Source organism: Spea bombifrons, chromosome 13 (genome assembly GCF_027358695.1).
Source record: "Spea bombifrons isolate aSpeBom1 chromosome 13, aSpeBom1.2.pri, whole genome shotgun sequence".
NCBI lineage: Eukaryota > Metazoa > Chordata > Amphibia > Anura > Pelobatidae > Spea > Spea bombifrons.
In genome coordinates this window covers 24,852,773-24,866,068 of record NC_071099.1, presented here as the reverse complement: position 1 = coordinate 24,866,068, position 13,296 = coordinate 24,852,773, and the positions used below count along the sequence as shown (strand labels likewise).

The window sequence follows — 13,296 nt, the reverse complement described above, 5'->3', positions numbered from 1 at the left end:
ATTTTTTTTCACGTACTGTCGATGTCACGACGTGCGCGGCTTCTTGCTCATTTTTGGGGGCCGCTGCCTACTTGCTGGAGTTACTACGTCAAGGCGTTAACTCACGACGTCCCCAACGTAACTCCGGCAAAAGAACAAATTCTCGCTTTTTGCACCCCACAGGATCCGGATTCCGCTGGATCCGTAATCTGTATCACACTCTGTCCCCAAGGGCCGTAATCCTGCCAGAATTTTCGGATTCCTCTAATTAACATGTAATCAAACATTTAGCGTTTCGGACTTAGTTCTATCCACGTGTCTGCCGGACTGAAGTGCGACGCCACTGAGCCACATCAATGGGGTATTATAATCCTCCTAGACTCACATGGAAATAAGTGTAAGCTCCAAAGCCGGGCTTACCAACCCTTTTTTTTTTTTTTATTTTTTTTTTTATATAAAACACCAGCACACCTCCCATGTGTCCTTCTTTAATGTGGCCAGTCCCTCTTTGGCACCCAATCCTCTTTTTGTGCCCTAATGTCCCTTTGTTTTCCTAGGAACTCAGAATGTTTGCTGGGTATGAAAGTATCACTAAAAGTAACAATAATGTCTATAAAAAAACAAAACAAAACAAACTGTTTATAAATATAATCACGTAAATAGTAAATACAATACATTATGCTTTTTTATGAATTCCTCGGTAACAAAGAGCAATCAAGAGGTCACAAAGTCACATACAAAGCCAAAGTCACATACAAAGCCATGGTAGAGCCCCTCTCCCAGCCACATCTCTAACACCCACCCTAAACGTAACTTGCCCCTCTCTAGCCATGTGTTGGACGTATATAATTGGTATAAACTGATATTAATACGTTTGCTTATTGATTATCTGGTCTACTGCAGAGCTTCGCTGTTACTTCTTCAAATCCATTCTTCAGCAAAGTATCTCAATGTACCAACACACCTCGTGCTCATCACACCTACAGGCCATCAAAAAGCCAATATATATTTTACAATCCGTATTTAGAGCAAAAGAAGGCAGAAAATAAAGCGTAAACACCGACTTTACGTGACTGCCATATACTGGATGTTGGGTTATAGCCGTTTTGATTTTTTCAGCATGGAAAGCATTGTATTACCATCACTACTGTTCTGTAAAAGGATACATTGTGACATTCCACTCTTTATCTGATACAGGAATCTATGTCCCACCACTTGAAATCTGATGGACGGGATGGAGTTTTACTAAGAATCAGGTACTCCCAATTATGGGGGATTCTAACGGCGGCCCCATTGGTTAGGGGTGAAGATGGAAGGGTTTTTTTTATTTCCTTCTTGTACCTGGTGGTTGTCATGGGGATAATCCTCCTTGAAACAATGTGATGGAAGAACCGGTTGGGCAGAAAGTGGGGTGAGAATGGAGAGGGAGGAGGGTATCAAGGAGAGAACAGAGAGAGGGAGAGATGACAGGGGAGAGAGAGGGGAAAATAACAGAGAGAGGGAGTAAGACAAAGGAGAGAAAGCATGGTAGACAGAGAAAAAAGAAAAAAGAAAAGCGAAAAAGAAAAAAGCGATCAGAAGAGAGAAAGAAAAAAGAAGAAGCAGATTACTAAATCCTCAATGCTGGATGATAAAGCGTAAAGTAAAATAAAAGCGTTCTGTCCGGAGCCCGCGGCATCCGTTAGTAAACGTTCACTAGAACACCGTCCGTATTCGAAGGTTTTTATGTTGCCAAGATAAAGATTAAGAAGCACCGAGACATCGGCAGACAATTCTCCGGTGTTCTTGTGTGTTTTACGTGCAACTAAAAAAAAAAACACAAAATCCTTTCGGCAAATACCAGGACCAGGACGTTGCCAGGTTAACCCTACGTTTACAGAGGTACACCTAATAGCCACTAGATGGGACTCTAACAATCCCTACATCCAAATTTCAACGCACCCCCTCTGCTAAACGTTACCAACTGCAACCTTTAAAACGCAGAACGTTGGATCTGCCAAGGAGGAAGAAGTACGCCTTTACATAATCCTATATATATATATATTAATTATACAGATTTCACGGGGTCCACTTTATTAGAAGTTTGGCCGTGATCTCGTGTAGTGTTTAGCTGCACTCTTGAAAGGAGATCCATCAGATTTTCCACGTCTCATTTGCAGATTTATGTAGGGAAGAAATAAATAAAATACCCCAGAGAATGCGGCTCTCAGGTTGTCAAACCACGGTCTTCTCTGTCTGATAAAGAGCTCTCTCTGGAAGCCTAGCTCTATTAACTGTTAATTAATGCGGGATCAGAACAGGACAACATTCAGGTACAGAAAGAAAATATCTCTGGCTTCAGAATCCTTCAGAAGAGATGACTAACATCTCAACGAGACTGTCTGATATTCCGGCGCATGATAAAGTCAGAAGGCCGAGAAGGGGAAGTAATTAAAGATTAACAATAGCAGGAAAAAAATGTACCGTTGTTAAATTAATGGTTGAAATCCACCGGGTCAAGAAAATCCCAAATAGTTAAAGTGTAAAAGATCAGGAAATTGGGCAAACCAAGGGAAGCCGCATTCAATCAAAGCAGTCATGCTCATTGCCACCGATAGCCAGACCTTCATGCAGCTAAATCGTTTTTTCAACAGTTTGTAAAGCAACCCAGCAAGCCAATCATTTAACCTGAATGTTCTAACCAACTCACTTATAATACTAGAAAAGCCTTACAGACTTACTGGTCCGTAATCACCTGCTTCCTAACATTTCATTTCATAAAGAACTAGTCTTTTGCAAACCATGTCAGATAAATAATATCTATGGCACTGAGTTAAAATGTTTCAGAAATTATTTGCAAACGACACACAGGAGCTGTTTTAATGTTCAATGTTACATTAGGGCCATTATTCACTCTTAGAGAATTCCATTAGGGTTTCATCTGAAATTGTTGGCAGCTCTCCATTAACCCGAATTGTAACCGCTTTGCACTTGAAAAATGGCAAAAAGGGAGAAAAATGAGAACAGCTACGAGTAATCTCACAATAAGAGAGGTATAGATATGCCGGTAAAGTGATTATACCGGTTTGTTTAAGTTGCTGACTTCCTGCTTACAGAGTCTACGAATCCAGTGAAATTTACTCTTATAGAACTACCTGCACGACCAGCACCGCTTCGTAATTCACATTCCCATCTCTGGAGTTCCCCTTCATGGTTCAGGGCCGCGTAGACTAAATAATACCCACAAGATGCTAGGAAACGTAGAACGCTATCAGGATGCAGAAGTATATTCCATTGCCTTTTGGACGTGGCCCAGAAAAGACTAGGAGAAGACATCAGTCTAGCTGGTGGTGATGTTTAGGACAGATAGGATTGTTTTGTAGTTTTTTTCATGTTTCTTGGATTTATTAATCCTTGCAAAAGCTTGTACTAAAAACTACAGGTTCTACATCAAAACACTGATTCCACAAAACTGATATAGATATAAGCCCATTCTGGTGGGATCCAGAAAAGGAATACATCTGTGTTATTTTCAGAATCCATAGGGTTAGATTATCTTTTTGTTTATATAACTCCAACAGTTTCCCCAGCGCTTTGTATATTGTATAGTCCATACCTTCCGACCTACCTAGAATTTACAAAGACAAACAGATACAAAAGGTGAAAGAGCTCTGCTCACAAGCTTACAATCTAGAGGATCAACACAGAACTGAATTTCTTGATCCTAATTTGAAGGAACCTAGTAGCCTCTGCCTGTCCCATGCGACACATCAAGCCTTTATGTCCCAACTGCACTTGTTAATGCCCCAAAACTCAACTGTTTTGTCCTGTGTTGGGGGTTTCGAAGCCTCTATAATCTGGAATTGGCCACCAAGCAGTGGAGTTTGTAGTTATGTAGAAATGGTTGCCCAATCTCTGCTGCCTACTCAGGTCAATGAGGACTTAATTTTGGTCAACTTGGTTAGCTATGAATTCACCAAACCCTGTGAAACTTGCGTTCCCATTTTTACCTGTATCGCTTAAAAAAAGAATGAAGTAAGTCGGGGTCCGTTACCTAAATTCTCATTCCGAAATCACAGAAACGCACTACTAATAATGATGAAAAAATGTTTATAAAGCCCCATATATAACAATACTGTAAGTTTTATACATACGTACATTCAAATTCATAGCTTCTTCAACCCCAATACTAATAGGGGTGTGCATGACATTTAACCCCCTTTTGTAGCCAAAGGGTTAAACAAAAAAATACTGAGTTTCACCCCACCGTGACAGGGTAGCATTCCAGACCTGTCACCTGAGGTTAGGGAGAGACAGAGAGACCAGGAGACTGTTTGTCATTCAACGCTCCATTAATCTGACTTCCGTTTTGGATTTTCTTGGTTTCTCGCAAATCTTTAACTATCTCACTGCCAAATACAGTAAGCCGCCCCCCACCTCCTCCCCAAAACCGGGAACGTTCAGCCAGCTGACCCTTTCTCCCGCAGTGATATAGAGACTGGGATACCATCACGTTAATAAAATAAAAGAGTTAACAGGCAGATCAAGAGGTCATGTTCAGATGTCCGAGACAACAATGCCCGGGGCTATAGTAAACCCTGAACACGAAGAATTGATGAAGTTGGTGAGAACAAGGACTAGAACTGTGGGAATTCAGTAGCGCTCAATGAGTCGGATACTCCTCACTGCAGAGGCTGGAACATTGGGTTGCTGGTTCTAAAATGCCTTATATTTTGGGCCAGAAAAGCCTTTAAAGGCGAAGTAGGAACTCCCTGGGTTTGACCCTGCTTCCCCGGGTCAGCTTTTTTTTTTCTCCTGACACTGGAGTGGTGAGTGGCCGCGCCCACTCCAACTCACATTCAGCCTACTCCCACTAAATGCTTTCATCCCACCCAGTCACCACCCCACGTGGCTCAACACCATCCTGCGAGGAGCGATCCCCCTCCAAAAAAAGAGGAGAGCTCCTTGTAGTCCCCCCCGGGAAGTTCCCAGGAACGCCTTACGGGGGCCGCTCTGGACCGCTCTTACACGTGAAATCAGTCTACGTGTTCTCGAGTGGGGATAACCACTGGACAAAGTATTGGATGAGTTGGCCTTGAGAAGTTTCCATTTACAAACAAATGTAATCGAGTGACCCAAAGTATCGTGTTTATCTCATTTCAAGAAGATACTTTGTCACCAGTTTGATTTATGGGTCTCGTACGTGCCAAATACCCATCACCCATGCCAAATACCCATCACTGGGCCAGAAAGGGCCAGCAACGCCGGGCAGAGCAGCAGAATATCTCTACTACTTATAGGCAGATTAAAATATTTTCAAACCAGGAATACGTAATATTGTAGAATGAATTACCGCTCTGAAAGGGTTTTTGTGGCATTTTACCACGGGCGTCCCCAAAAAGTATACATTAAGCAGAGCAGACTGGGAGGCTGCTTCTAGCACATCTAGCTGCCAGGCGAGATTCACAGGGTGGGAAGGTTATTAAATGAGAATTTGTTAAATAGTAAATCAGGGATCTTGCTAATGAGAGCCAGACCTTCTGTTATTAATTAAAAAAAAGCAAAAAAAAAGGGCCTATTTCCTCCCCTGTAATATAACGTAGGTAGCAGACCTCTATCCCCCTGGAGGAACACGGTTTGAACAGACATTCATTTTCTTCCTGGTATAACAGACCCCTCTTTAAAGCAGGCAGCTGAGTTCAGCTGTGCCCACCGTCCCCATACACCGAAGCAGTAATGGGGCAATATGTTGAGAAAGTAGTGAAAATTATATTTATATTATTCCCTTTTTTTGTTCTCTCTTTTTCCCTCCTCCTCTTCTCACGCTCCCGTGTTCTCGTGCCTCCTCCAGCATGGCAACTATGTTATTTTTTGTTACTTTTAGTTAACAAGATGTGCTTTATTGTTGTAAACCTAGTAAAACATAAAATAAAAAACAAATAAAGTGTATTTTATTTAGACACAGAATGGACGCAACGCATGGTTATCAAACCAATGACATGCCTTGATTTAAAATAAATGTATGATTCTGTGATTTTCGCCCAAATCCCGTTTGATTAGTGTTTTAGCACTGCAAATATTGATTCAGTGTACCCAATTTGGCATTACACAAGCAGAGCTGCCTGCCGGGTCGACAGGACAGTTGGCGGCTATGCAGTTTTTCCAGATATTGTACTTAGGAGGCAAAAGTGGGAAATGCCAAGTCTTAACGTTCCCCTACTTTCCGGTCCACCTTTACTTCACCAAATTCTCCCCCACGGATATCTAAGCATATCGGCGATCACATGACAATGGCGGTGCCAGAAGATAACGCGTTGGGCGGCGGGAATAAAGAAATGAGATAGGTCACACCCTGCCAGAGTGGAAAGAAACGTTTGAATGCTACTGACAATATTTATACTCTATATCAGACTTAGACAACTCTTTGGGAGCCAATGGGTCGTCGCTCTTTTAAATGTTAGTTCCAGAAAGTGGGTGGAAATGGACTAGTACAGGGGTGTCCAACCTGCGGCCCTCCAGCTGCTGCAGGACTACATCTCCCATACTCCTCAGCCAGCCCCTTAGCTGAAAGAGCATTATGGGAGATGTAGTCCTGCAGCAGCTGGAGGGCCGCAGGTTGGACGCCCCTGGACTAGTATCTGCAGTGGTTGTTCTATAAACCAATCCTCCCCCCAAAAAAACCAAATACCTATGGATCTTCCCCTTATCTCTTCTGTGGCACGCAAGGTGGACTCGTGAGCTCCAACCACCTCTTCCGTACCATCCCTACCCTCATGGGGCTATAGAGTGTAGAGCGCTGGGGTATGACACCATAGCTTGGGTCTCAATGGGCTATTTAGAGCTGCCGGGGAGCACCGGTTTCAGCTCCCTCGCACCCGCTTAATGTCACACCTAGTCTGGCCGGACCAAAATATACTTAAATACCCGAGCCCGGGATCCACACCAGACATTTATTTATTTATTTTTAATTTCGGTCGGAGGTTACGCCATCCTGTTTCAGTACAGTCACGGACGCCACCATATCTTCTCAATGTATCACTGTTTATGAAACGCACCACGACGCTTTTCTTTTCTGTATCAACTCCACTCCCAATCAGCCCCCCCCATTTTCTCTCTTTTTTTTGTTTTATATGTTTAAAGTTGTGCCTTATTTTTCACCGTGCAGAGCTACAGAAGAGGCTGGAGCTTCAACAATTCTAATAAATAAATAAATATTAAAAACAAACATTTTTAGAAGCAGAATCTCTGATTTTTTTTTTTTATTTAAACACAAAACCAGAACAAACTGTATGGTCTCCCATAGGCATGATTCCCTGGTGCCACAGACACCACCTGTAAGATTGTCAGCCCCCATAAAATACAAGCAGTATTTAGACATATGCTAAAAGTATGATTTATCGTCGTTTTAGAGCAAAACACCACCCACGCTTTAAACACTTATCCTTCACTCATATCTGCAGGTCACATCGAGTCATCAATGCCCCCCAGGATAACAAATTTAAGTTTATAGCTAAAAATGAGAGATCAGAGGAACGGCTGAAAGTAATAAGCACTTTTCTTCCCCGGTTTCGTGGAGAAGCAGCTGTGATTACTTGTGCAGTGTGTAGAATCGGTGTAAATTGGTGCGACAATGGCGGTGCCAGAAGATAACACGTTGGGTGCTGAGGATATGAAATAGGTCAAGAAATGAGATAGGTCAAGGTGTCTATTATAACTTGAGATTGGAATCAATAAAACCATCATTCATTCACAATCCAACACATCCTTCTATCGGTCACCTATTTGATAAAATGTACTGTTTTAGTTATTTTCTAAATAATAAGTCCCTTGTATTTTGAATTACAGAGGTCACCATGTCCCAGATGTCTATCCTGCATGGACCCTTACGGGCGGCGTTGTTAACGGTTCATCACCAAGCCTTCTTCAACTCTTGGTCTAGTGGTGGTGATGACGTCACATGAACATGTTTCCAGCCAATCACAGCAGGAGCATGTCGTAAAAGCAGATGGAATACCACAAAAACTTGTGTCCGGAGAGACGTAAAGAAGAGAATGATACTTTTTTCTAAACCGCGGTCATTCAGGACGTGAAGAACTTGTGTGGATATGAAATATCGAATTCTTCATAAAGTTTGTTCTTTTCAAGGCCAAGGAGTTTCTAGAAAAGTGTCCAAGGAAGGTAAGCCCCATAACTCCTAAAGAAAGAAAGACAAAAAGAATTCTCTAAAAGCCTCCCTTGGTGAGATTGGAAAATGTGAACTCAGTGGATCTCAGAAGGGGTCCGAACTGAAGTAAAAAGCCCCCTCTGTTATTCCCTCGGTCTGGGAGTTATCTGTTCCTCAGACTGGACCGTTCTGTACGAGTTTTGTTTTATTTTAGAAAATCCTTTTCCTCTTTTATCTCGTGGCCAAAACTTTTCTCTCATTCAGGTCTTCCAGCCCCATACTGAGTGTGGAGAGCTCCCAAAAACCGTGGAGTCCACACAACACCGTATTGTTAGGGTTTGGTAGTTGACCATTGTTGGGTCATTGAAGTTAAAGTAAAATAAGGGAGGGAGGTGACTCTCTTCGCTTTTGTACGGCACCGTCGTGATTTTGGCTTTAAAATTCACTGAACCCACAATATCATTTTATTGGGAAAAGTTACCCAATGGTTTATTTTATGGCGCAGCACCAAGTACATCTGAGGTATATGGAAAAGCAGAATATTTTTTGTTGTTCAGATGGATGGTTTCTTTTCACAATGGAGATTAGGAGAGCAGATTGTAAGCTTCTCTGTACAGGAGGGTTTTCGTGAACATTTAAAGATAGGGCATAATATGACAGAACGAGGAAATGAGTTCCAGAGAATGGGTATCACGGGGTTAAAACCCTACAGACACGTGCGAAGAGGTGATAACTGCACAAGAGAGACACGAGTTGAGGGAAGAGCGAGTAGGGCGATGAGGAGAGTATGACGGTCACAAGGATTTATTAAGGGCTCTGTAGGTAAAGGCAGGAGTCTAAATTTAATTCTGGGGGCATGTGTCATTAATATTTACACAGGGATCTTGCTTGGTTTGCATTCTTAAAGTTTTGGCGGCTCGTACGGTTAATAAAGGGTTAATTGGATTGAGACCCACTGAGGTGAGGGCACTTCTGAGAATAAACCTTTAATTATCAGCTTCTCAGATGTATGATACAGCGCGTAACGCTAACGAGGTGGTCCAGCCGCGCGTACGGGAGAACATTACTCACGACATAAAGTCATACCTGGGAAATTACTCAAACCGGCCCTAAGGCTAAGCCGCCGGCACCTGTCTCAGACGGGGTTAGTTATTAACAGATTACTGATTTAATAGTTTGGGGAACGGCGTGTTAGACAGACAGCTGGCAGGAAAGCGGTCAAGGTTCTGCGCTCGGGCACACAGCGGATCAGAACCCGGCACGGCCGTATCTTCTCTCCCACACTCAGGGAACGGCACATCTGGATCTCTCATTCCCGCTGTCCTTTTAGCCTCGGCACGGCGTCCTCGTGTCCTTGGCCAGCCTTTGCTTAGACAGGAGTCGCAAGCATCGAGTCCATGAGCGTAATAACAGATAAGCGAAAGAATCCCCTCGTTCCAAAATTCTCACAAATACTTCAAATACAGTTTTAGAAATGTTGTTTTTCCTAATTCTTCTGTATGAAATAAAGTAACAGGACGAACGCTACTCTCTACGGAATAAAGACGCGTATTTATGAAAATGCAAAAGTTACAAAGTATAGATATATGTGGAAAATGGAGATTATTGGGAAGAGAAAGATCCAGGTGAATGTGCCAGACATCAGAGAAGGAAGAGTGATGGAGGGAAAGGGAGACGAGGAGTGATGAATAGGAGAGTAGGGAGGAGAGGGAGCGAGAGAAAGAGAGGAAAGAGGGAGCGAGAGAGATGACAGGGAGCGAGCGAGAGAGAGGAGAGGGAGCAAGAGAGGAGCGAGAGAGAGAGAGGAGCGAGGGAGTGAGAGAGGAGAGGGCATGAAAGAGAGGGAGCGATGGGAGAGAGATAAATGTTTATTAAAGGAACGATATGGGGGAATCGAGGGAGAATTATTGAGAGGGGTAACTGGTAAAGGAGAGATGGACGTAGGATAAACAAATTAAAAACGTTCTTGGATGCAAGACACGGAACCCATCGTATAGACCGTGCAGGTAAACAGACAGACAGAAACGGGGAAAAAAATGGAAAAATACAGACTTTTCCTTCCTTCTACTCTAAATGCCACAGCTATTATTTTCAAAGCACCACTATGCACCTCCCCGGCACCGCAGGGGTTAAGTTACCTGTGTAATCTGTAACCGGCCCAGCGCCCGCACTAATATCTGGGGCTTTACCGAGATTAATGATTCCATCAGGTTTCTGGACAGGACTGTGACGCAACCGACAGTCATTACTGCTCTCTGTGCAAACACTCAGCCTCCCCCGAGACCCGGAAACGCTCGCAATCAACATGGAGCCGGGCGATGGGGGGCTGCACCCCCAACGGAGGCCGGATTCCAACTCCCATTGCCTGGCTTAACAAAATAGAGTGTCATAGTCCGAAAAAAAAAAAAGATTGGGAGTGGGTGCTACACAACTTAATATAAAACGCGTAGGTCTTGGCACAGCTAACCACCGAGAACGAAACCCTGCCATTCCAACTCCCATAATGCTCAGCCAGAGTTGCATTTGGAAGAAGTCCAAGCGGTTATTAACCGCTCTGAACGTGCAGCTAAAGTCAGTCGTTAAATATGTGCACTTCAAGTACGATCTTCAGCCAAGAATTCTCGTTCCCCGGCAACCTTAAGGAAGAACGCTCCGTTTCCCCGCGTACGTAGGATTCTCTTTCGTTCTTATGAACGTCCGGCTCTTGTGCTTTCACATTTTGGAAAGCGAGGTTTCGCTGCACCTGTTGGATGCTCTGCGGTCTTCCCACTTCCAATGAGTGCTGCGACCCCCCAAAGATTTATTAACCAGATAATAAACAGGATAAACACTGGACTGAAACCCCTATAATCCGCTAGGGGTCCTCTAAGGGCCACATTTTTGTGAGGAATATTAACAAAGTAGTCAGTTTACAGGTGGGTGAAATGCATTGGGAGTCAAGCTTGCCGGGCCATCTCTACCTGCCAGGGACAGTAAGGACAAGAATCTAAAGATGGAATGACATGACACGAGAGAGAGAGAGAGAGGGGGTGAGAGAGAGATAGAGAGAGAGAGAGAGAGAGAGGAGGGGGTGAGAGAGAGATAGAGAGAGAGAGAGAGAGAGAGAGAGGAGGGGGTGAGAGAGGAGGGGGTGAGAGAGAGGGGGTGAGAGAGAGGGGGTGAGAGAGAGTGAGTGAGTGATGGATATGTAGTTACCAGCACAGAAAGGTAAATGCCAAATGATTTGGGTGAATAATTAGATTTGTATTGAAGGCATCTAGAGTGTAAGCTCGTGAGCCGAGCCCTCTTTCCCTAATGTATCAGTTCATCTTATTCTGTCACTTCTGGTTTTGTCAGATCCTTTCAATGCATGGACTGGAAGAGGTGGGGAATTTTTGGCTCTATATAAATAAATATTAATAATAATAATAATAATAATAATAATAATATTAATAATAAGATTACAAATGACGGCTCTCCTGTTTCAGGTCAGCAGTTCGTCGCTGGACACAGATTCCAACTTGTTTTCGACACCCCAGGACCTGCGGAGCCCCCGCTGTAACATAAATGGCTGCCATCGAGAGAACCAAAGCTTCACGAGGATGATGGGATTGTATTATTTACTTTCTTCAACAAACACTGAAGGCCAGAAGTCTAAGCGTTTAACCCACCCTGTGAATTCTGCCGGAATACAGAAAGAACGGAGTCTGATTGGTGAAATGCGTCAGATACCCTTCCTGTGGAATAAATGAAGACGGTAATATTTGGGTATCATTGAAGAAAGCGCGATTAGAATTGGAAACAAAAGATTATTCTATTTATATATTTTTTTTACAATGGCAAGATATATATGTTTTTATGAGGTTTTTATATATTTGTGTATATTTGTATCTAACTATAATTATTTGTAGTAAACAGCTGTTATCAAGAAAACCATAACTCGATGTTGTTTGATGTTTTAATATATTGTCTTTGGATCCAAGAAAAAGATCAAGGGGTGAAAAAAATCTACATTAACTTTAACTTGAAAATTACCCATGAAATAAGTGAGATATTGGATAAGTGCTGGAATCAATGGATCTTTATTCTCCAATGCATGGGATCCACCATACATTTCATTTGATGTAAGCTTAGATCTTGAAGCTCCTTTAGCTAAAGAAGAAATAGTAACAATGTATTCACAGATGTAGAAACTTATAAAAGAATTTCAAAATGAATGAAATGACCTGAAGGGGGTATTTTATTTGGTGCCAGGGTAAGTATGTGTATATGTATGCACATGCAAACGCACCTCTCGTTTATCAATTTGTAGATAAGGAAATCCAGTTTTAAGTTAACATATAGTCTACAAAGTCTGTAACTTTGAAATCTTCAGAAAAGTGGTGGGTACCAAGTCTACTGTAGGCACTGTTAAGAGTAGGCAGGAGATAGCTCTCCAGGAACTATAATTCCCATCATGCTCTGCCATTATTCTAAAGGAAAGGCTGGAGATCATTGGGGCCGTGGTCCCAAAAGCAGCTTGAGACTATGTCAGCAGCACCAGCAGTTAGATAAATGCTTCAATGGGTTGGTTTGTTGGGACCAACATCCCATTACGATGATAGAGATCAATAATAAATTGTGGTAAGATATATGGTTGACCTCTGTGGCACCCAAGGGGTTAAGGGAGGAGCGGAGAGCCTTGAACATTCCTTGCGGTGAGGACGCAGCTCCGGAGAACATTTTCAAAGTGTTGTTTTTGGAGACGAAAGCCCAGAATTCTGAGTTTTATGAGGATCCGAAAACGATTAAGCGCCAAAAAGGTCAGTGTTTATCCAGTTTCCATTTTCTGCCATAATATTTGCATTGCGAAAACAAGCGTTAAGAAGAACGCTGGATGGATAAAGATGGATAACCCTATTCACTGGTAGGCCAACGGCCCATACAAGTACTGCTCTTTACCCCGAGAGCACTATACCCATGTCCATATCATAAGCCTATTAGAGCACTCTACCCATCAACCTCAACGCCAGTCCCGTGACCTGGAGATAGTTCCCAGGTATGGCCATTAGGTTCTCATTAGAGTTGCTACTCTGTACCTTACTCAGTTGCTAGTCTAAGGGCATTATATCCTCGTCTGCTCTAATGTTTATTAGCGGAGTGTGCCATATATTAAAGTCTGTGTCCTATTCTGTATTTACGGCCATTAGAGTGTT

General features: G+C 42.9%; 1 long non-coding RNA gene across 1 annotated transcript in view; it reads left to right on the top strand.

Moving 5' to 3' along the window:
• Positions 1-11,850, top strand: part of LOC128471690 (uncharacterized) — a 31,055-nt gene extending 19,205 nt beyond the window's left edge. The window contains exons 2-3 of the long non-coding RNA XR_008346121.1: positions 7,804-8,136; positions 11,590-11,850. This is a non-coding gene — a long non-coding RNA (uncharacterized LOC128471690). The remainder of the gene's footprint in view (positions 1-7,803; positions 8,137-11,589) is intronic.
• Positions 11,851-13,296: the final 1,446 nt, after the last annotated feature.